Raw genomic sequence first — 14325 nt, forward strand, 5'->3', positions numbered from 1 at the left:
CATAATTTTTTGCCATCACCAATATTCTATGTCATCTGAAGTCAAATGATAGCTTAGTGTGAGAAACAGACTGAAATTTAATTCATTATTCCCCTCCACAAGTAGTTTTCAGATCTCGTTGTTGTTAGTATGCTATTATAGGCCTATATGCCATGTGAAAACATTTCATCAGGCTTGACGTTAGTGATGACATAACTGATCTCGCAAGTTTGAAATTGTGATAAGAATGAGGTGGTTTTCAGTGAACTTGAGAGACTCATTCATGAGTCATACGTACTGATTTTAGTATTCTTTTGTGGCCTTTTTTAGAGCTTAGCTGCATCTATATTCATTCACTTTCATTGTATGAAAAAGAGAAGCATAAATGTTCTGCCTTTTGGTCATACAGTTTCAGAGCGACAAGAGGGTGAGTAAATGATGGCAGAATTGTCATTTTTGGGAAAACAATCCCTTTGCATCTAATCTGCCCTCACTTGGCCAAGATAGGAATTTCACCTTATGCTTCTGCAACCTCAACACACCTTATAAATATGCCACAGCTTTCTTCTTCGTACCTTTATGCAGTCCTTCATTTACCCTTCATCTATTCCACCTGCTCTACAGATTCCTGGTGGCTTTTTCCCTGCACAACCACATGGTCCCATCTGATGACCCCTGATATCCTCCTGTCTCACCATCCCCCCCCCCCCCCCCCCCGCTCCTCCTCTTCCTCTTCATCATCATCAGCAGTCTTCTGTCGTGTCTCTCCCTGTCCCTCCTGTGCATCTCCGGCATTCTCTGCTTTAATTAAATGGCCAGGCACGCAAGCACACACACACACACGCACACACACCCTCAAGCTCTGCTGCTGATGACATACCCAGCTTAAAGGGATAGTTCACCAAATTCTGTCATTTACTCATTCCAAATTCGCATGCTGTTTTTTTTTTTCTGTGCAACACAAAAGGAGAAATCCTCAAGCTAGTCCATGCATATATTAATAGTCTTCATGACTGTTAAAAAATTATGTTCTATATAGTATAAATGTAATCTGGACTGGACATACTACATACATCATGTTGTCATGTGACCTACAGTTGCATCACTTCACTGCCATTTACACGTCCTTTCCCATGGCCTCATGGGATAGTGTAGTGTCCACTGGATGCGCACTTCACAGTAGGTCACCCGGGTACATTTCGCATTCTGTTTTAGTAAATTCAGACATCTTTCTCTTTTCACATACGGTGCGTCCCAATTCACGTACTTATCCACTATTCTATGACGTTTTGTAGTATAAATGATGCGAGTAGTGTGTTCACACTGCAAAATTCCCAAAAGAAAAAGTGCACTTTAAATTCCCGGATGATGCACTTAATTAACCGAAAAAATGAAGTGTGGAATGTTGGACACTTCATGCACTCAACTGTCGCAGCTTTAATTACCTAGCGAAGGGGGAGGGCCATCAGACTCAGATGTTGAATGATAAGATAACCAAAGTTATATTAATTACATCACGAACACAGAACTAATCTAAACAAACACATACACACAAATCACGCTTACATAGGAAACGGGAAAGTGATGTAACTGGAACAGTACAGAGTAATGAAGCTATGAAACGAGTAATTTAGCCACCTGAAAGAACCATCAGTTTCTTATTCCAAAGCACCTCGTTAAGAGGGGTGTACCGCTCATCCTACACCTCTGTTTAGTTTGTACGGTGCTTGTAAGGCCTTTGCAGTTGAAGCAGTCTGTGAAGTCTCTGAAGAAGGTTTTTTAATGGTTCCATGAGTCGATGGTGTTGAAGTTGCAATCGATTTCTTCCACGTTGAATGAAGAAATGATGACAAACCTTCGCTGTTAGTTTGACTCGGTTATGGTCGGGGAAGTTGGGCATGGCTTGACGTGCTGGGGCCTGCTGGCCCGCGACCTCGCGGTCAGACCGTGTTTCCTGTAGCTCAAACAGTTGACCGTTGGCGCTTGCAACGCCAAGGTCATGAGTTCGATTCCCAGGGAAAGCAAGAACTGATAAGAATGTAAAATGTGTACCTTGAAATGCAATGTAAGTCGCTTTGGATAAATGTAAATGGTCCCACACACACAGCAGCCAGAAGAAGGAAGAGAGGAGGGAAGGAACTTTGTGTTGGCTTTTAAGTTCCACAGAGGTCACCCCTCTTGCGTTTTGGCTTGACCAATGGGAAAGGTGCAATTTTCCAGAGGGGGAAAATTTCATTTGTTTGGAAGCTGATTCATTTGAATGTGTAGCTAGATTGGATGTTGTTACAGAAACTATTAAAGATTCTTGTAATACTAACATGTTGCATAGGTATCGACATATAATATACACAATCAATTAAATCATCAAAATACAAATTCGTAGATACCAAACATGGTATAGGTCAGGTTACATTAACTGGTGGTTCTATCATAAAGCACGCATAAAACGTTATACAATACGAAAGACACTATAGAGGACAGTAATAATCATACACACAATGTTCTGGAGATATGCATGCTCACTTATAGAACAGTTCATCTATAAATTAATGCAGAAGAGTCTGTTTTACGGGCTTTATGTGTCTTTCTTATATGGCCTGATTCAAAGTGAGTTTAGAGCAAAGCTCTGCATTCTTTTCGGTCGTAAACCAGTCTTCTCCTGCCCGTTAGTCGCAGTTTTGGGGGATGGTCTAACACGTGTAACACAGTTTGCTGGGAGAGTGGGTTTGACTGATTGTTCATTAAATATAATGAATAATTTGTGTCTGATTTGTCCAGTCATTACAAAAATAAAAGACATTTTAAAATATTATAACTAAATAGTATATAAATAATACTACAGCTTCAGAAGACCTAGAATATAGGGTACAGGTCATATGGTGCTTTTTGTCCCTTTTGGACAGATGATCTGTTATTGTGTGAGAAAGGGTGATGAGTGTGTTCTTTAAAATTTCTTAATTTGTGAGATAATGAAAAATCAAAGCATCCAGGTTTGGAACAACATGAGGGTGAGTAAATAATGAGCATTTCTTTTAAGCCGAAACAGTGGATGGAGAGAGAGGATTGAAAAGAGAGGATTCTAACCCTTCTGTTTATTCGCTGCCTTTAGGTCTGCGCGTGTGCTTACTCCCATCACTCCCTCCCTTTCCCATTGGCTGCTTCCTTCTCCCACACACGGATACGGACACACACACACACACACACACGCGCACGCACTGGCTCTGAGCTCAGACACTAGAGTTGACGTTCTTGAGCGGAGGTCGAGAGAGGGACAGATGGGATCCACACACACACGCGGCGCTCCGTGCATCATTGATCGCGACTGAGACCTCGGGAAGAGACTCTCTTGCATGGAAAAGAGAACAGAGTAAAAATCAACTGACAGTGAGACGGAGGAAAGAAGATGCCATGGAATGAGCAGGATGGGATTGGGAAGCCTGGGCATCACTCAAGCTTCCTGAAGACAACAAGAAGATCTTTTTCTCTTCGCCAGCGCTTCTGAAACGGACCATCTCGAGTGTTTTCAGGGCACTCGTGCTCGGGTCGAACGGGAAGTTTCTGGTGAGTAACTTTCACTCATGTATAAAGGGCAGTTTCGGAACACCTTGCATGGATTGGTCAGGTCTTTTAGTCTCCAAAGGGAAGGGTTCTTTGCTTTATGTTTTGATGGTCCTCATATGCATAAGTCAGAGAAGGAGTGTAAGCGTTCAGAGATGATCCGGCTAGATCTGAGCAGCTGTGCTCTACTAAAATGATGAGATCGCACGAATGGGAAGACAAAATAGCACAGTCAGATCTTCAGCTTCCAAACACACACACACACACACACACACACACACACACACATCAGTGCTTCATTGCATGCTGACACAAACTATAATAACCATAAAAGCACACACACCTGGTGTCCAATTGTACTAAATTTGCCAGATTCAAAGGACAGAGTGAGTCACTGTGTGTCCGCGTGTGTGTGTGTGATGAATAACAGAATGAAAGTGCAAAGCTGAGAAATGTAGAGGTCATTGCAGATTTACAACTGTATAGTGTAGGGAGCTGGTCGGTTGTGTTGGTTTAGGTAAACTGATACAGTATGTTGACTTTAATGTTAAAGAGTCAATGGCGGGTGAATTGAGGCAATTACCTGGCCATAAATAACGTTTACTGGCGATGAAACTGTATTTTGCTTTATGCACAGGTCACAAGTTTGAGGTTTGTATATTTTTTTTTAAAAGAAATTCATATTTTTATTTAGCAAGGAGACATAAAATATATCAAAAGTGAGTGACTGTAAAGACATTTATGTTAAAAAAATTATATTTCAAATAAATGTTTTTTTTTTTTACTTTCTATTCATCAAATGTGACCCTGGATCACAAAACCAGTCTTATGTTGCACGGGTATATTTGTGGCAATAGCCAACAAAACATTGTATGGGTCAAAATTATAGATTTTTCTTTTATGTCAAAAATCATTAGGATATTAAGTAAAGATCATGTTCCATGAAGATATTTTGTAAATTTCCCACCTTAAATATATAAAACATTTATTTTTGTGAATGGATGCAGCACTATCGCCAATAGAAATGGACAACTTTAAAGGCGATTTTCTCAATATTCCGATTTTTTTGCACCCTCAGATTCCAGATTTTCAAATAGTTGTTTCTCGGACAAATATTGTCCTATCCTAATAAACCATACATCAATGGAAAGATTGTGTATTCAGCTTTCAGATGATGTATAAATCTCAATTTTAGAAAAAATACACATAAGACTGGTTTTGTGGTCCAGGGTCACAAATGTTCCTTAAATGTTTTTATAACAGTTTTCGCAAAAAATTTGAGGCAGCACAACTGTTTTCAACATGTTTCTTGAGCAGCAAATCATCATATTAGAATGATTTCTGAAGGATCATGTGACACTGAAGACTGGAGTAATGATGCTGAAAATTCTGATTTGATCACAGGAATAAATTACATTCAAATAGAAAATACTTTCACCTTTTCACCGTTTTACTGTATTTTTGATCAAATTAAAGCAGCCTTGGTGAGCAGAAGAGACTTCTTTTAAAAACATTAAACAAATTTTACTGATCCCAGACTTCTCGAAACTGTTCAGCTGTTCTTCCACATAGGTCATCGTGTCACTCGCATCATCATGCGTTAGCTAGTCTGAATGAAGCCGGCGAAAGTCGCTTTTGTCACATTAAAAAAAAGAAGTTCAAGTTCAATGAAATTCTTACTTTGCTTTTCACCATTGAAAAGAATAAGAATACATAAATAAGTAGAAAAAACATATAAACCAAAAAAAAAAAAAAATCCTGACTTGATTTTATCCATTGGGATTTGATTGGAAAAGCGGCCATGACAGCAAGTGGCTGGAGGGGAAGACTCGAAAATGTACGATGTCATCCAAATAAGAAAGTCATTTCGGGCCAAGTTCTTTATACATCTCAAAAAAAGATTAAGACAAACATTGAATTTATTTGTAATAACATGCACCAATGAATCATGCACAAAAAGACCTGGAAAGGTTAAGTTCTTAAGAAACGAAATGTGGTTAATGCTTAATTAATTAATTAATTTCCATGCTGAATGTAATTTTGGACTGTTCATTTAGATTTTTTTAATCTTCATGTTGTGCTTGCAAAAACAGCACTGAGATTCACAAACTAGCTTTCCCATTAGCCATTAAGCCGGTGTAATGCATGCACTGTCAGATGCTGTTTGTGTCACTCATTCACTCTCTGTCCGCTGTGTCACTCCTTCTCCGCATTCATTTTCATCTCGCCGTGAAGTTCATATCACATCAGCGCTCGGGATGCACTTTTGGCTTCCAACCAGACACTTAACCTTCCTCATCCTCCTCAAACCTTCCACCCCAATTATCGTTTTCTCACTCTGTTTCATCGCGTCCACGCTAATAGACTTTGCCAAAACTGTGGATTTTCACTCTAGGGTCCTCCTATGAATGAGCTCTGGAGTTGATTATGGTCATTTAAAAAAGAGATTCCCAGTAATTAGCCAGCTGGGCTCCGCTCGTGCTGGACGCCGGTCATCACTGCGGCCCAATGGGTGGAACCAGCTCGTTTTTAGGTGCCAAATGAAGCATTCGGGAAGAGTATGTTCATCTAATCCCACCAATCAAAACATTACGGATACGTAAACAGCCGTTTACCTAATGGTCAGGGTTTGACTGGTTAGCATGGTCCAATTAGACCCTGCTGGTAGATCTTCACTTATTTTCCAGGTCAAATGTTTTTCTTTAGAAGCTACATTTTGTAAGATAAAACTTTTCGACAACACTTTACAATAAGGTCTCATTTGTTAACATTAGTATTAACTACCATGAACTAACAATGAGCAATACATTTGTTACAGTATTAATCTTTGTTAATAAAAAATAGTCATTTATTGTTTGTTCATGTTCACAGTGCATGAACTAATGTTAATAAATACAACTTTTGATTTTAATAATGTCTATTAGTTGATGTTGAAATTAACATGAACTAAGTTAGCTAAAGTAATGTTAACTAATGAAACCTTATTGTAGAGTGCTTTTTTTACTTTATTGACAATTTTTTGTCATGAAAGCTTATTCCTCACTACATTTTGTTAGAATACAAGCCTTTATATCTTATGCAATTGTGTGTTTCAGAGTAAGCATATTGTTCTAGGTACATTTAATTTTTTTTCATGGAAAACAAGACAAATATATATATATTGTTTTATATGTTTTTTTAAAAGATAAACTATGTTTTTGTTGTAAAAGATTTGAGCACCTTTCTTTCGGTTAAATGTGACAATTTGTCAATGAGGCAGCATTTATTTGTTCCAGGCTTAGTCACAGTAAAATGTGCATTTTAAATGCCCATCTGTAGTTTAACCAGCTCATCTCATTGCTGCCTTTGTAATTGATAGCACTGTTGTTTTGACGTAGGTCTGAGCATTTAGCCAACCAATGCATTTTTAATTATTTGTGCATGATGTTTTCATCCTTAATCTTTAATGCTTCTGCAATCCTGCTGAGTGACAGATCTGTTCCTGTTAGCACATGCACATCAAGGAGATTCTGTGTGCTCGCTTTCATCTGGAGCAAAACAACACTGAGAGGTTTCCTGGAAGATGTTAGAATGACATTCAGAGGGTGCTTTCATGATGCTCATGATTGAGAACATGTGAATTGGCTGTTTTTCTAATGTTTGTCCACAGAACACACCTGAAATGTAATGGATTGCTTTGAAGTTGAAGCGCTCTGTCACAGCGCTCTGACTGGTGCATGCATGCTTACTGCAGTGCAAGGATGGTCAGAATAGATTTTTTAAAGGCATTTGAGGGTTTTTAAACACTTTGCAGCTTGTCAGGCTGTGAGACCAGATAATGCTGGTTTAGTGGTCAGTGTTAGTTATATACTATTATAGTACACTGTAAAAAAATTCAGTTAAATTTTACGGTAAAAAACTGGCAGCTGTGGTTACCAGAAATTCACCGTAAAAAATACGGTAGCAACATTTTAGGTTTTACAGACTTAACTTAAAATTTACAATAATAAACCGTATTTCATTATCGGATATAATGTTAATTTACCGACCTATTGAAGTATTAAACATTTTTTTGTACCATTGTAATTGCACTGACAACCAACAATTACAGCAGTAATGAGTCACATGATCAACCAAAGCTCATCACAAGCAGGTCTTCCACAAGAAAGTTAATACTAATATATATATAGAAGCTGCACAGTGTCATTCACACAAACATTAAACACCATCATGGTAACACACATGAAATAAAAAAAAATACAATAAACATTAATTTAACAACATTATTTCAACAAAAATACATCAAATGTGAAGTGTCACGCAGGGAATTGTGGGAATGTCAATGTACGGTTTTTCACTGTAAATTATACAAACGACTTTATTTTACAGTAAAATTACATTAAATGTACCATTAGATCTATCACAGTTATTTACCGTATATAGTAAGGAAACTTTCTGTTAACCAATTAACAGTTTTTCACTGTAGCATTTTTACAGTCTTTTACTTTAGTCTTTTACTTTACAGTAGTCTTTTACAGTTTTTTTACAGTGTATATATTAATACTTTTCAATATATTTAAATTTCTCTATAATATTTTGACTTATTTTTATATTTTCATTTGATTGTTTTAGTAGTTATATATGCTTTCATCATTTTATTAATTATTTTATTTTGTTTCTATTTAGCATTAATATTTCTTGTTTCAGGTTTAGTAATTTTAGTACTTCAACTTTAAACAAATTTTATTTCAGGTAGTTGCCAATGTAACATTTCTCATTTTTGTTTTTTACCCATCTTTTTTTTTAAGTTTAGGCTTTTCATCTAATATTTATATTTTATTTGATCCCAGTTTTATTTCAATTGACAAAAACTATTTTTTAAATACTTTTAGTTTTAGTTAACAATAACAACACTGGTGTTTTTGGTGCAGTTTTTCCTCATACATAACATTTGCAGAATCTATAAGATTTGTTTTTTTATTTTATTTTTATCAACACTGTTCTGATAACAGATATTTGGCATAACAGATATTTCAGAAGACAAAATAACTGAATTTACAAAAATGATCCCCACACACCCTTGCTCCTTAATATCATATGTTTCCTCCTTGAACATCAATGACCGTTCATCCTTTTGTGATAATCGAGTCCTCATGTTTTCTGCCCACTGTTCTTGGCAAATACCCTGTCATTTTGTTGGTTTCTCTGCTTGCTCTTCATATTCAAATTCTCAACCATAGTGCCTCAGATGATGTCTTTGCCACTCCAGACATCTGAGGGATTCATTCACTACAACCACAAAAGACTGCCAGCAACCGCTGATGCTCGAAGAAGCACGTTTGCTTTAAAAAAGAAAGAAAAAAAGAAACATGACAAATTGTGTACATTTTTTATTTTGTTTTGTGTATATATATTATATTTTTTTTAATATCTGATGTTTAGATCAGCTTTCCTAGGGCAGCACTAAAAGGGGGAGGAAAAAAATCGAAAAACCATCATCAAATTTTTACAGATTCTGCAAAGAATATGTAGACTGAGCTGGTAAAGCAGGTTAACCTTGTCTTTTCAGCAGGGATAACATTTCATTAAGCAGTGAGATGTAGTGAGTTCTCCATCTTCATTTCAGTTTGACATCAGCACTATAGAATTTACAGCTTCCTCAGAATAATGTCCATTTCCTGTGAATAAACCCTTGAGATCACAGACGACAAACAGCCAGTGAGACAATATCATGCATCAGCAGTTTAACATCATAAAAAAATGGGCCCAATACTGATTCAACCAGGCAGTGTTTATGGATTATGTAACTTCATGCATTTGCTAACATGCCATGACATAGCACATTAATAGACAACAGACGAACTGCGCTGGGTGAGAAGACTGCTGAAGAATTAGCTTGTGCATTTCTTCATACATTATTGCTTTAAATCGTCTTTTAGGGAATTTGACTACAGTAATGCCGTTTCATTGAGATTTATTAGTTTATCAATCATGTTGTGGTGCACAGACTCTACTTTCTGACAGCTGATCTTTAGTGACAAATCAGAAGTGTGTCTTTGTGCTCAATTGTCAGTCTATAAGTCTTGTATTTTCATGTTTTTAAAGCTCAACCGTACTTGATTGAAGTGCGTGAATGAACCTCATTGTTTCTTGCTGAAGCTCAAACGTGCTGCGTAACACGAGAGTGAACCTCATTGGTTCTTGCTGAAGCTCAAACGTGCTGCGTAACACGAGAATGAACCTCATTGGTTCTTGCTGAAGCTCAAACGTGCTGCGTAACACGAGAATGAACCTCATTGGTTCTTGCAAAAGCTCAAACTTAATGCGTAACACGAGAATGAACCTCATTGGTTCTTGCTGAAGCTCAAACGTGCTGCGTAACACGAGAATGAACCTCATTGGTCCTTGCTGAAGCTCAAACGTGCTGCGTAACACGAGAATGAACCTCATTGGTTCTTGCTGAAGCTCAAACGCTCTGCGTAACACGAGAATGAACCTCATTGGTCCTTGCTGAAGCTCAAACGTGCTGCGTAACACGAGAATGAACCTCATTGGTTCTTGCAGAAGCTCAAACGTGCTGCGTAACACGAGAGTGAACCTCATTGGTCCTTGCTGAAGCTCAAACGTGCTGCGTAACACGAGAATGAACCTCATTGGTCCTTGCTGAAGCTCAAACGTGCTGCGTAACACGAGAGTGAACCTCATTGGTTCTTGCAGAAGCTCAAACTTAATGCGTAACATGAGAATTAACCTCATTGGTTCCTGCTGAAGCTGAAACGTGGCCAAATTTGAATGCAGTAAACATTGTCTGCTGATCAAAGTTTATATGGGAATAAAAGCCACATTAAATCTGTTCATCATATAAAGCGATTGTGTCTCTTCAGAAAACTTGGCCATATCCCACCTTATATGGCCATATCCCAAATATCAAATACGAAAATATGCCATTCCCATACCTAAAATACATATTTTGCAGTCACTTTTAAGCAAAATGACTACCACTATCGTAAAACTAAGGGATCACACTTTCAATACAAGCATTTAAGTCAAATATTATTTATGCAATATGTCAAACCTGTAATCTGCAGTGGAAAAAATCAAACGGTTTAAAAGGAAAATCGCGGACTTGGCAAACCTTCTCTTTATAAACGTTTGGAACGGTCAGACTTTAGGGCGAATAGACTTTTAATCTCTTTCAAAATCATTTGCGTTTTGAAGATGAACGGAAGTCTTGTGGATTTGTTTCAACTCAAGCTCAATTTCGAGTGACACTGCTACCACAAACTCTCCAAGTCTCACTTACACCTTCTCTCGCTTTGCCTATCAACTCTTTAATATGTTTTCTCTCTCTCTATAGTTCTTTCTCTTTAGTATAGTGTTTTCTGAGAGGTAGCTGATATAATGAGTGTTAGTCCGGCTGGTTCACGCTTTCTTCTCCCTCTATCATTCTTGCAGCACATAAACACATGAAGTATGTGTAGGAACCAGCCATCAAACTTGTGCAAATAATCATGACCTTGGCTGACACTGATTCAAACCTCTCACTTCCCCGACATTACTTCTGCAGACGGGAAACTGAGGCTGGGGTTTTATATTCAGTAGAACTTTAAGATGGCGTTAAATCAAACTGCACCTTATTTATTTTCTTACGCGTTCAGTATACGTCCCTGGTCCTGTTGTGCATGATTCATTCTGCTGGTTATTCCAAAGAAAAAAAATATTTGTCTTCATAATCTTTCAGCCGATTGTAGTAGCTTGCTATACATCTGAAACAACGCTCCTTTTAGGCTATTTTTCATCTCTTTCTACATCGTAGCTCAATTCTGTTACAAAACCGAGGTTTTAACCAAAGATTTCAGGGAGACTAAAGGTAAAAGTTTTAAGTTTGCCATTGAAAAATCCATTTTGATCGATCACTTATTCTAAATATAGTTAATGGGGTGCATTTGTCCTCTTTATTATTTATTCCTGCAGCTCAAAACTACTGTACACTACTAAAAATGCACTTAGTCATGACTTAGTCTTTACAGCTCATACAACACATTTTCTCTTATGCTCACCAACGGTGCATTTATTTAAAGGTACAATATGTAAGACTTTTGTAATAAAATATCCAAAAATCACTTGCACAGTGTGATATATTTCCTGCAGTTGTGTACTTACAATATCCCAAAAGTTCCCAGAGATTTTTAGTTTCAGAAAAATTCCAATTTTAAACAATGGCTCGTCCCTGTTCACTTGTCGCCTGTCAATGACGTAATATCCACGTTATCCCTGGTTTCCGCTCGTACTGCCATAGTAACCACGGCGACAGACGTGGACAACTGCGTTACGTCTAGCGGCACGCTCACCCGTTATGGACTATGGCAAGCAGACTTTGGGACAAAAGGAGAACTAAAACGAGGATCAATATCAGCGTGGCGTTTTCAAGATGCCGAGAGTTTCACGTCCGCGGCTAACTTGGACTTGACGGAGACGCCGCTTTTGCGTGTACTTTATTAGACAGGTGAGCAAATGTACATACAACTAATCAATGTTATATAGCTCAACATGATGAAATGTTAGAATATGATCAGTATGTTATTCTAATGTTGATCTAGCTTACTGCTAGTCTAATACAGACAAACTAACACATAGATAATATAACTTTCAACACACTCAAATACAGTTTAGTATGACAGTGTAACGTTCTAATGTTGATCTAGCTCACTGCTAGTCTAATATAGCAAACTAACACATAGAATAGCATTATAACTTTCAACACACTCAAATGCTGTATGATAGTTTAACGTTAGACCAAGTGAAACAGCGCTGCGTTACCTCACAAGTTTAATTCGTCAAATAAACTGTCCTGTGTGAGTATTATTCAGCACTTGCGGGTAAGTTAGTTCGTTAGAATTAAATGTCCTTATTCCTTTATATCCACGGGACTCGTGTGTGACGCTGATATCTGTCTCTCATTAGCAATCACGCCCTGCTTCATACCACAGTCATGTTAAAAACATCAACGTATTCACTCATCCATAAACATTATAAGATCCTTCGGCATGACGACAAGTTCCATAATTCCGCTTATGCGTCATCAACCTACGCCTTTGTTATTGTAAGAGGTTAGCGACCCCGGCGAACAAAATTACATATTGTAGCTTTAATCAAGTATACAGTAAACTAAAAACTAGAATTTAAAATAGCCATTTCTATTTGCATGCATTAATGTATTCCTGTGATCAAAGCTGAATTTTCAGCATCATTACTCCAGTCTTCAGTGTCACATGATCCTTCAGAAATCATTCTAATAATGATTTGCTGCTCAAGAAACATTTCTGATTATTATCAACGTTGAAAACAGTTGTGCTGCTTTATATTTTTGTGGAAACTGATAGAAAGAGAATGCGTTTTTATGCGTTTTGGCCGTTCATTTACACAACAACGACGTTTTAGGGGTCTGAAAAGGCTAACTTTTGGAAATGTGATTCAAAGTGCATGTTCTTGAAAACGATACTGTTATCTCAGTGTAAACTACAAAAAAAACATACATTTGTGGGGGAAAAAAACAGTGTCATGCGAATGCGTATTACGTGTTCAGTCTATAGGCGCGTAGTGTTTCTTTACAAAATGACATCGCCATCTACTGGCCTGGCAGCAGAATACAGTGTTTTTAGTCGTTTTCACGGATCCGTGTGTATGGGATCATTTTGACAACGTTGTTGAATGTATGCGAAAAATGCAGAGGCAAAACGTTCCCATTTAAAGTACATCGTTGTCGTGTAAACATACTCTTAGTGCATCTTTATTGAATCCAGACTTTTGAATATTCATTAATAAACAAAGAAAATGTCCGTATGAAACGGAAAAATGAAGAACTTTCATGGAGATTTTAAGCTATTTCACGGGATTTTTAAACCCTCTGTAATGCCTTGCAGCATTGACTTTAAATGTAAATCTGTTACTGTAAACATGAGCATAGATGTTTGCAATACACTTAGGTTGTACTGAACCCAGAGCATTTCTTTAAGCCTTTTCGCATCATCTCCTCGGCTGGGTCACACTGATGACATCTGCTGCTCATGCTGGCAAAAGTAGTGATCTTAATGAAATGAAAAGAGAAGCTTCCAAAAATACTTGGGTAATGAGGTTCTTTGAAACGTGACACTGTGTGACCAAATCCTCTTTTTTCCTCACTCATGATTGACACATTTGATTCATGTTGATGTCTTTTAGTTTCCACAGAAAACCAAAATAATCAGGTGAACAAAAACAGAAAAGTTTGATTATAGCGCTTCCAGCATCTTTTCAGCATTAAACGCAACCTCCCTAGTCACTATGAGGGGCGTATGTTTCTTATTTCTTCATTTTTCTGAAGTTCCCCATTTCCACGGCCTTTGTTATGCAAATTGTCTCTCACTCATGAGTGCGAGTAGGTGTTGGTAAGAGTTTCTTTGTGCTGTAGAGTTAAAGCTGGCAGAGGTGGTTCCTCTGCAGAATTATTTAGCATATAGATAATAAGATCTCATTGTCATAAGATCCATCTCAGTGTCTGTGAAAGTTTTAGCACATTGTACATCATCTTTGGCAGCTCTCGGGAGAGCTTTTGTTCTTCTCAAAACAAATCTAAATTCAAGATTTCATTCAGGCCAAGTGTCCGCCATTTGAATCAGCAGTTTCGACTGTGATATTGCTTTCTTGGGCAATAAATGAAATGCAATACAATGGCAAGACGTTTGCCTTGAGCGCTGGGTTAAAAATGTAACGCTGAATACTTTTTCAATTAATCAGAGAGATTGCTGAATCATGTCTCATTAGCAGCTT

At 37.6% G+C, this 14325-nt stretch overlaps 1 protein-coding gene across 3 annotated transcripts in view; it reads left to right on the forward strand.

The window, feature by feature from the left end:
• The first annotated feature begins 3158 nt into the window (after positions 1-3158).
• The window catches only part of LOC311293881 (uncharacterized protein), a 100910-nt gene continuing 89743 nt past the window's right edge, over positions 3159-14325 (forward strand). For all 3 annotated transcript variants that reach the window (XM_084414416.1, XM_084414417.1, XM_084414418.1), the window contains exon 1: positions 3159-3540. The gene's annotated coding sequence lies outside the window, so the exon portion shown is untranslated. The remainder of the gene's footprint in view (positions 3541-14325) is intronic.

The sequence above is a fragment of the Rutilus rutilus genome (assembly GCF_951802725.1).
Source record: "Rutilus rutilus genome assembly, chromosome: 7".
Classification (NCBI taxonomy): domain Eukaryota; kingdom Metazoa; phylum Chordata; class Actinopteri; order Cypriniformes; family Leuciscidae; genus Rutilus; species Rutilus rutilus.